Source organism: Peromyscus maniculatus, chromosome 7 (genome assembly GCF_049852395.1).
Source record: "Peromyscus maniculatus bairdii isolate BWxNUB_F1_BW_parent chromosome 7, HU_Pman_BW_mat_3.1, whole genome shotgun sequence".
NCBI lineage: Eukaryota > Metazoa > Chordata > Mammalia > Rodentia > Cricetidae > Peromyscus > Peromyscus maniculatus.
The window spans coordinates 45083917-45094352 of NC_134858.1; the positions used below are offsets into that span (position 1 = coordinate 45083917).

Consider the following 10436-nt stretch of genomic DNA (forward strand, 5'->3'; position numbering starts at 1 on the left):
TGAGGTCTCCTGTGCTCAAGCCATATCCAGTGAGACAGCTCACTTCCTGTTGCCTGCAAGATGTAGAACTCTTAGCTCCTTCTCCAGCACCATGTCTGCCTGCATGCCGCCATGTTCTGCCATGATGGTACTGGACTGAACCTCTGAACTGTAAGTGAGCCCCAGTGTTTTCCTTTATAAGAGTTGCTGTGGTTAGAGTGTCTCTTTACGGCAATAGAAACCCTAACTAAGACAGAAGTTGGTACCAGAGACTAGGGTATTGCTGTGACAGTTCAGACCATGTTTCTGTTTGGAGGAATTTGGACTTTGGTGCTTTGGGTTAGATAAGCAGTGTTTTCTTTTACAAAACTTGCCATGGTCATGGTGTCTCTTCACAGCAATAGAAACCCTCACTAAGATACTAGCTTTCTCCACTCCTACACAGTTCAGGTCCACACCAAGTCTAGGGAATCGTGCTGCCCACAGTGGGCTGGATCTTTCTATATCAGTTAATAATCAAAACACTCCTCCACAGACAGGCCCACAAGTCAACCTGATCTAGATAATTTCTCATTAAGACTCTCTTCTCAGGTGAGTCTGGGTTGTATAACACTGACAGTTAAAACTAACCACCACAATCTATAAACTCACTTTGGCCCCAACTCAATAATTTGACAAAACAATACTTGTATTCTTCTAGAAAAGAAATGGTGGGACATAGCCAGGAACGGTGAAGAAGGGGACAAAACACCATGAATAGAAAGTTGTATTGCAAAATATTGTCAGAAATGAGTGTATTAAGAAGTTGAAGAAATTAAATATTTAAGAGCTAGAGGAAGAACAGAAAAACGGAGTCCAAAAATAAACTCAAATGTATGGTGATATTGAACACACTAAAAGTGGCATTGCAATGAAGTAATGGTGGACTGTTTGAAAAATGAAATAGTGTTGGGTTCCTGGGTAGGTGCTTGGGTGGAGGGGTGGGAAAGGGAGGAATCAGAACTCTCCCCACGTTAGTGACCTCATTTTGAGAGCTGGCAGTAGAGAAGATGGATTCCCTTCTGGCCTTTCAACTCTGTGAGAGTTGACGTTCACAATTGTCTTGTGTGTATGGGTCTTAGCAAGGAGCCGCAGGAATCAAGCTGCAAGGTGGCTGGTACTGGGGAGAGGAAGCAGGAAGTCCAGGAGGGGCCCAGACAGGATGGAGCCTGGAGAGGGGGCGGGGGATGTGGAAGCAGCTCAGAAAATAAGCAGAGGAGGCAGGCGCCAGTCAGATCGCGTAGGGCCACAGGCCACAGCAAGAACTGTATTTTATTCTTAAGTGCATTGAGAAGGCCTTTGTGGGCAGTCAGCTGCTGCTGGTGGTGTGATTTAATCTGATTTGTATTTTTAAAAATTATTGTAAAGTGGCTAAGATGGTAATTTATGTTATTTATGTGTACTTCGCTGTAATTTTAGAAATACTAATTGAAGAGAAAAGCCTGTCTCTGACATGAGCGAGTGGTTTGGGCCCAGGAGTCATTAGCCCATCTCGGGGACCAGTTTTCATTGTTCAAGCGGCACCATGACCTTGACCCCACAGCACCTCTTCTTCTCCTTCTCATTGCTGATCTGTGCCATCGGCCTGGATTTGGGATCGACAGCCATTACCTTACCACAGAATGAGCCCCGGAAGGCTCGGAGATTCAAATAGCAAAATGACAAATTGAAGGAAGCGTGAGGGTTTCGTCTCCCTTCGAGGAAAGAGAGGTGGTTCTAACTGTGATGATGGTCCAACACCAGAAACACGGCTGTGTGGGAGAGGCCGTGGGAATCCTGCGAAGGAATGAGGGAGGAAAAGGCAGAGAAAGGGGCAGGGGCAGGGAGTGGGGTGAGTGAAGGAGGAAAGACTGAAAATCCTGGCTGTGATTTACTGAACATGGACACGGTGTCTCGCTGTGAGAAGCACTTAACACATCTTACCTTGCTCATTTTAACAACACTATGTTCACAGTTAAATTCCTGTTCTGTCAAAAAAAAAAAAAAAAAAAAAGTAAATAAATGAACTGGAGCTCAGGGTAGTTAAGACACTTGACCAAAGTCGCTCAGCTGGTAGATATAGGAACTGGGATTTGATCACACGTCTTATACTGGCTGTCTTTCTGTGGTGGCACCAAAATATTGTGCACCCTAATAAACTTATCTGGGGTCAGAGAACAGAACAGCCACTACAGAGGCTAGAAAATGGTGGCACTCACATCTTTAATCCTAGCATTCCAGAGGCAGAAATCCCTCTGGATCTCTGTGAGTTCAAGGCCACATTGGAAACAGCCAGATATGGTGACACACGCCTTTAATCCCAGGGAGTGATGGCAGATAACCAAAAGGTATACAAGGTGTGAAGACCAGGAACTAGAAGCATTTAGCTGGTTAAGCTTTCAGGCTTTTGAGCAGCAGTTCAGCTGAGATTCATTCTGGATGAGGACCGAGAAGCTTCCAGTCTGAGGAAACAGGATCAGCTGAGGAATTGGCAAGGTGAGGTAGCTGTGGCTTGTTCTGCTTCTCTGATCTTCCAGCATTCACCCCAATACCTGGCCTCAGGTTTGATCTTATTAATAAGTACCTTTAAGATTCATGCTACAGTCTTCTCTGCTGGAGCAGAGCCTCTCTCCACCCATTCTCCACCCTGTTCCCACCTAAAAGGAAGTGATTCTTAAGACTTGCCACAAACTTCCTGCCCTCTGCCTCCTGATGGACTCCGTCAATGGGAGGTGCTGGCAGGAGGGAAAATGGGCCGTTTATGCCCCGTCTTCCTTCTCCCTGGGTCTCTATCCATATTTTTATGCTATTTCAAAATTCACGATGTTTATCTGATCATTCTCCTTGTTCACACCTTTCTGGCGTCCCTTCTCTCTTACACCTTTAATTAGAGGCAGACCATTCTCTGGGTGCGAGGCCATCCTGGTCTGCAAAGCTAGTTACAGAGATACACAGCTACAAAGAGAAACCTTCTCTCAAAAAACCAAAAAAAAAAAATTAAATTAAAATTAAAAAATAAAGGAAGGAAAGAAAGAAAGGAAGGAAGGAAGGAAGGAAGGAAGGAAGGAAGGAAGGAAGGAAGGAAGAAAGAAAGAAAGAAAGAAAGAAAGAAAGAAAGAAAGAAAGAAAGAAAGAAAGAAAGAAAGAAAGAAAGAAATAAAGAAAGAAAAGTCCTGGGCCCTGTTGCCATGGCCCCACCCTGTCTTGTTGGTCAGTACTTCCTGTCAACCCCCAAGGCTGCCATACTTTTAGAAACAGCCTGACGACCCTTTCCACACATCTCACAGGAGCACAGGGCCTGGAATGAGTCATGGACCTGAGGATGGCAAAGATTTGCAGGAAAAGGAGTGCTTGGTAATGGCCTTTGGGGATCAAATAAAGACTCTGTTTACAGTAGGGCTGAGGATTTCCAAGACTTTCCTTGCTGTCAAAGAACCCAAACCAGATAACTCTGCATCACCAAGTGGGACAGGCTCCCGAGGGTTCCTCTGCCATGTGTGGAATGAACGAACCCAGCATGGTACATTCGGGGAGGGGGGGGGGGAGGGGGGGGAGGGGGCGGGGTTGGGGCTCTCCTGGGGTTGAAGAGGACAGCAGGAGAAAAACTGTTTCCAGTGGCTCCAGTCAAACTGGAGCCTTGCGTGCATTCCCTGGGCAGCTCAGCAAGGCCCTCCCACCTCCCACCTCCCACCCCACCCCACCCCTAAAGGCCCTGGCAACCTTTCCTCTCTGGCTGTAACATTCCAGAAAATCTCAGCTCAAGATTGATGGCTTCATAACCTGACCAGAGTCCTTGTGCCGCACTTGCCTCGTCATGAATCATGAATGCCACATAGCCCCACTCGCACCACACAGGACCCGAAGGACACCCTTGAGCGTGGGCGGGCACTGGAATTACTCCTGCTGGCCGGACACTGGGCCTGTGGCCGTGAGGAGTGGCAGGCAGGTCCCTGCAGCTATGAATCAGAGCTACTCTAAGGTCTCCATGCTCTCTGCTCTGCCTGCCTTTTCTCTGGCACTAATTTAATCTCACCAGTAACGATAACACCCGTACTGGATTCCTGAATTGGGCATGTAATCCAACCTTTACCTGCGTGTTCGAGTTTTGTCTCCTTGGAAGGATGCAAACTGGGTTTTCTGTGTCAGCCATCTCATGGTTGGGAAAACGGAAGCAGGGTGAGTGCTAAATAGAGACTAGGACATGACTGGGATTCCAGAGCGGAGGCCATGCTTGCTGGCTGTAGTCATGGAAGTGAACATAAACGCTAGAGAAAGCTACTCTGTCCTGGGTTCTTCCTGTCTGTGGGAAAGGCTCCTTGCACACCGGCTTCCATGGGTGCTGTATTCCAGACATGGAATTCGTTTATTACTGTGGCTGCACCAGCCGCGCTCCCCCAGCTGGGCTGATCAAGCAGCAGAAATTGTTCATCTTACAGTTCCAGAGCCTCAGAGTTCAAAGTTAAGGTGTCAGCAGGGCCGTGCTCCCGGAAGGCATGAGGAAGGGTCAGTGTGGCCTTCTCTCCAGTGCTCGGTGGGTCCTCTGCTCCCGGCAGGCAGCACCATTCCAATCTTGTTGTCTCTCTCTCTCTCTCTCTCTCTCTCTCTCTCTCTCTCTCTCTCTCTCTCTCTCTCTCTCTCCCCCCCCCCTCCGTGTTTGTGTGTGTGTGTGTGTGTGTGTGTGTGTGTGTGTGTGTGTGTGCTTAGGATTGAACAAAGGGCCTTGTGCACACTAGGCAAGACCCCTAACATTGAGCTGTATCCCCCATCCTCTTTTGACTTGAAACAGGGTCTTTCTAAGCTGCCTGTGCTGGCCTTGAACTCGTCCTGTAGCCCAGGTAGGCCTTAAACACGTGACTTTCATGCCTCAGCTTCCCGAGTAGCTGGGATGCTAGGCCTGCGTCACCAGGCCCAGCTGCAGCTCCCATCTGCATACGGCTTTCTCCCTGTGGACAGCTTACTTTGTCCAAGTAATGAGATGAGTCACTGAGGACTAAGGCCATTATGATGCCTTGACCTTATTTCCAAATAAGGTCACCATATTACGTACTTTCCTCACTTGTGTGACAAATACCAGACCACAGCAACATGGAAGAAAGAAAGGTGGATGCTTGCCCACCATTTGAGGGGTATAGCCCATCCTAGCAGGGACATACACGGGCCAGGAGCTTGAGCTGATTGCACAGCACCCATAGTCAGGATGCAGACAGAGATACATGCCGTCTTCAGCTTGCTTGCATTCTGTTATTTATTTAATCCGGCACCCCAGCTCATGGTACATGAGATTACCTGCATTCAGGGTGGCTCTTTCCTTTTTGGCTAAGCTTTTCTGGAAACACCCTCATAGACACACTCAGAGGTGTGCTTCCATCTTGATTCTCAGTCCAGTCTAGCTGACAGTGACAGCTAACCATCAGAGTCAAATTCACCAGTGCTGCAGTTACTACTTTACTATCTTTGTGGGGGTGGGGGTGGGGTGGGGGTGGGGCTCGAGTAAACTTGTAATCAGCTAAATCGTAGGCTCCTGCACATCTGCCTGCCCTGCCTGTAGTCTGTCTGACATTCCTGACACCCATCTTGCTTCCCATGCAACCACTCTTCCCTGCTGACCCCCCATGCATACGCCTACCCTGCCTCCTCTGGCTTCCTTGGCTTCCTGTCCTGATGTTTAGGTGTTTTGGAATCCAGCCATAGGACCTTGGGGAAGAAAGGAGGGGGGAGCTAGGAGAGGGCCTTCCTTGGGGAATGGGTTGGGAATGATGACCAGAGAGCAACAACCCACGGTCCCTTCTGCCCTTGGCTGCCCTTGAGCAGAGTCTGTACTTTAAGAGGCTCTGGGCTGCCCCGACTCCTGGCATCTGTTTTATGAAATGAGGGTTTGCAGGCAGGAGCTCATCCAAGTGAACAGATTACCATTAGCGATAGCACCTCCCAAGCACTGTACCTATTGTCCCGGCTCACTGAGTGCCCGACAGCCCTCCACAGGGGAATCAGAACGCACAGGACCCAGTTCCATCAGCATGCTCTCTATCTCTCTCTGCCGGAGCCAATGGCCACTCAATATCCCAGGAGATAGCGATCAATCCCAGCCCTGCGGAGGAAACCGATCAGTGGAGGAGGACAGCCCCTGCTCAGAGATTAGCTCATCTAAGAGGAGGGAGGGGAAATTAACAGTGTTAATTCAGTCGCAATTTCAAGTCGTCTTAACAAAGAGTTTAATCTAGATTGAATAAAGCCGAATCCGTGCACTTGCCGTAACGGGACAACTTGATGAACTCTTTCAGGAACTGGGGATCATCCAGTTTTCTTATTTTCTTCCTATCTCTAGTCCTGTAGATGACTATTGCCAAGTGGCAGAGTCTGCAAAGGGCTTTGCATTTGATAACAGCTTTGGATAAGATGGGAAGCATTCCTATTTGAATTCAAATGACAAGTTCAAGTGTACATACCATTTATTTATTCCCTATTCACTATGTGCTCCACAAACATTTAATAAGCAACTATTACGTGCCTGGCTTTATGGTGGGCAGGCATGGGGGTCATGGTTATGAATATGTTTTCATTTCTTTAACTCAAGTGCTCTCAGTCAAGAAAATAGTATTGTAAATGAGGAAGCCACTACTCAGAGCAATAAGTGCTTGGGAGACGTTTGAGGCACATGTTTTGGGGAATGCAGAAAAGGGATAATTAATTCAGGGATTTAGATGCAATATGGGTTGGGAAAGTGATATCTGAGGGATATTTGAAGGACGAGTAGGATTTTCCAGGGAATCATTACTTTGGAGTGGAGGCCAGGTAGCGTTCGTTCAGTCATAGTTCCAAGGATCTGGGCTGCCAATTGCAGAGCCAAGCTCTCACCCTGAACCCTAAGCATGAGGCAATGCTCTCTCGGTTAACCGTATTCTTTTCATTCCCAGCTCTGAGATGAAGGACTCTTCACTGGGGGCAGCTAGAAGAGGAAGCATCTGGGAAGTCTTGTCTCAAAAAAGCGGCAGGGCCAACTGTCCAGGGCTGCCAAGAAAGGCTGTGACTCAGGCTGTGTAGCCAGCCTCAGATTCAACCTTCAGGTGACCCCATTGGCACGTGGTGTTGATGAACAGTCACCCTCCCGGTCCAGGCCCCGGCTGTATGGCTTCCTCCAACAACTGAACTGATTAGAAGAAAACTTGTACTTGATTAGAGATCATTGTCTCCATGCAGCCGTGCCTGTGAGCCTGCTCATTTTAGGGAGGAGAGGGATGCTTTGAAAATACACCAGCAGGCATCTCATTGCTCAGCCCCTCTCCACATCTGCTCTTTCTCCAGTTTGCTTCCAAATCCGTACTGGCCTTTCCTGGGAGGGGCTGGGTGGGCAGGGCAGAGTGGGGCCCTTGCCCACATCACTCCTCCGCGCAGCAGAATACCAAGAGTGTGTATTCCGAGAATGGTGGCCAACGCCATCTCCTCTTGCTCGTTTTTTCTGCTTTCTCAGCCTGTTTTCTTGTGATGATTTTTGCTGCTGCCTGTGTGCTGAGCCTGCCCCCGTGAAGTGCAGACATGGCTGTGCATCTTCAGGCTCCGGCTCTTGTTCTCAGAGGATGGCGCAGCCGTTTGCTGCCATCCAAGGCTGGCCTAGAGCCCAGAGAGGTAGAAGAAGCACCAGGCCAGCCATGGCCATGCTTCTCCGGTCCAGCTGCACACCAGCGCCATGGAGCTCTGGCAAAGCTTTGCATCTCCGAACTGGATCTTCATTTTTCTTCCCCTTCCAGGTGGTGCTTCAGAGACAGTCGACACATAGCTAACTAGACCCTGAGATGGGAGTGGTACAGACAGGTCTCCTGATGCCGTGATGGACTGCTAGATCTGTCACGTGACTTTGACCAACTCTCAACCTTTGAATTTCAGTTCCCTGTTTGTGAAAACGGGCATCTTTCGGTGTACAGCAAGGATTCAGTGTGGTAACGATAGAAAATTGCCTGATAGAGGAGAAATCTCTGGTCTCAGCTACAGTTTGCCCCCATCAGCTGCACTGTCTCCCATCCAGCATCTCTCCTTGGGGAAGGGCTGGCCACATTCCCAAAGCTGCTTATGAAGGTGCCCTTTTTCCCTCGTCCTCCCAAGGGACTCTGTTCCATCTCCTCCAACCAGCTGCCTTCTCTGCCAGCCTGGCTGCCTTGCCCTGAGAGACCCCTGCCAAACAGTCCCCGTGTCCAAGAGTCCAGAGGCTGGCCATGTTGGGTTTGTCCGCAAACTCCTGGCAGCCAGGCCGTTGATTTATCTCCTGACGCACTCTTTGCCATCTGTTTTTATATTGCTTTCAGCACAAGATAAGTGGTTCCCACACAGCGCTGAGCTTCAGAGATTGCAAAGTTCATGAGTTTGCAGAATTTATGATAAGGCAGAGAATTGTCTTAGCGCATCATTCATGGGCGCAAGGTCCAGAACGAAATGCCGCTACTTCCAGATGTTTCTTTCTTTCCTCCTGTCCTCTCTTCGGGGGGTAGGGATGGCCAGCCAGTATGCCCTTCTCTTCATCCTGGACCTTGTGAAGCTTTCGGTTCCTTCTTCAGTGTCACAATAGGGAGCATCCCTTTCATGGGATCAAGAAAGAGCAAGGAGCTAAGCATAGTACTGTCCTTCAGGGGTGACTGGCTGGCCATGATGGTGCTGAGTCGGGGCTGGATGAAGGAATACCATCCAACATCTTCCTTCTGGTCAAGTCTTTGTTTTAAAAATGTTCCAACATTTACTGTGATGACTAGTATCATAAATTATAAATGCACAATAATAGGCCCCAAAGGATTGTTTGGAGCATAGATTTCCCTATCCACTGCTACCTTCATTTAGAACTTTGAAGCTGATGACACTGGGTTGGATTCTCAGCCATGTCACTTACTCAGTTTTCCTGGGGCAGGTTGTTTAGCACAGTAAAGCCACAGGTTCTTCATTTGAAAAGCAGAGCCGGTGACTACCATCTCATTCATTGAGGATTAAATGAGACAATGTATATAACAATACATACTTCCTAGAAAGCCATACATGTGTGTACATGCATGTGTGTCTGTTGTATGCATTTGTACGTGCTTTTGTGTGTGTGTGTGTGCGCGCGCACGCGCGCGCACATGCCTCTGGAGGTCAGAGGTAGATGTTAGGTACCTCTGTTGATCTCCAACTTATTTTTTTAGTCACTTAACCTAGAGCTCACTCATTTGGCAAGACTATGTATGTGGCTAGCAAGCTCTGAGTATACTCCTGTCTCTGCCTGCCCAGCCCTGGGGTGACAAGCAGATGTCACCACGATTAGCCATTTATGTGGGTGCTGGGAATCCAAACTCTGGTTCTCAGGCTTGCAAATAAAACAGTTCACTGAACTGTCTCCCCAGATGCTACATATTTGATTTTATTGTTAGCTACTGTTTTGTTTTGTTTTCATTTCTGTGTTAGGTCCATGGTTACATAAGCAGAATTTTACGGCCCTGCTCTCAAGGAGTCCTGAGCAGTAGTCATGCAGAGAATACTTACAGCTTCTGCAGGAGGGGAGCCTACCTCCTAGGTGGAGGGTTAGAGTTTGGCTTTGGGGCTGATGGTCAGTGTAGGAACCAGTTGTGTGAAGAAAGCTTGAGAATATTCTAAGAAGGAATGATGGTGGGTGCCAATTCTGGGACTGAGAAGCCTGTGGACTCTAGAGCTAGAGCTACATGTGTCTGAGTGTGGCTGGGGAGAGGAGAACACATGGAAAATGTGCAAAATGAAAATGAGGGTATGCAAAGTTGACTTGCTCAAAACTTACACATCACACCCATCCGTGGTGAGCCACTGGACAGATTTACTTATTTAATATAAGCTATCAAAAATTTAGTGCTTCCTATATAGGAGGTCTAGAAATCAAATATACATATATTAAGCTTTAATTTATATTTCACAGCCATCCTGCAGAACAGGTCTGAAGATGCTCGGCGTACAGATGAGGATACCAAGATGAATCCACTTGCTTAAGATGGTGCAACATGCAGTAGAGCTGCGATTTCTTTGTAGAGCTTTCTGATATTAAAACCTTTCACCACTATTTCATTGTTCATCCTTGAACTGTTGATCTGTCCCTTCAAGACCATAAACACCTTAAATTGTACCTTAAAGTTAGGAGAGCATGGCTTATAAATTAGAGCTAGTCTGGAAATGCTGTGAGTTGGAATATTTGTTTAACTAGGCAAAGATGTGTTACATTCTGTTGACACTACATTTGTTTAACTATGTAAAGATGTGTTGCATTTGCATTTGTTTTACCTTGCCTGGTCTAATAAAAAGCTGAATGGCCAATAGCTAGGCAGGCAGTAGAGGGACAGGAGGGGCTGCCTGGCAGAGAGAATAAGTAGGAGGAGAAATCTAGGCTTGGAAGAGAGAATAAGGGAGAAAAGAGGGAGATGCCTGGAGCCAGCCAGGCAGCTGCCAGACAGACAGACACA

General features: G+C 47.9%; 1 long non-coding RNA gene across 1 annotated transcript; it reads left to right on the forward strand.

Annotated features, from left to right (window-relative positions):
• Positions 1 to 19: 19 nt before the first annotated feature.
• LOC143274129 (uncharacterized) lies at positions 20 to 10041 on the forward strand. The gene is made up of 2 exons (XR_013052557.1): positions 20 to 150; positions 9899 to 10041. It is a non-coding gene; the product is annotated as an uncharacterized LOC143274129 (long non-coding RNA).
• The last annotated feature ends 395 nt before the right edge of the window (positions 10042 to 10436 follow it).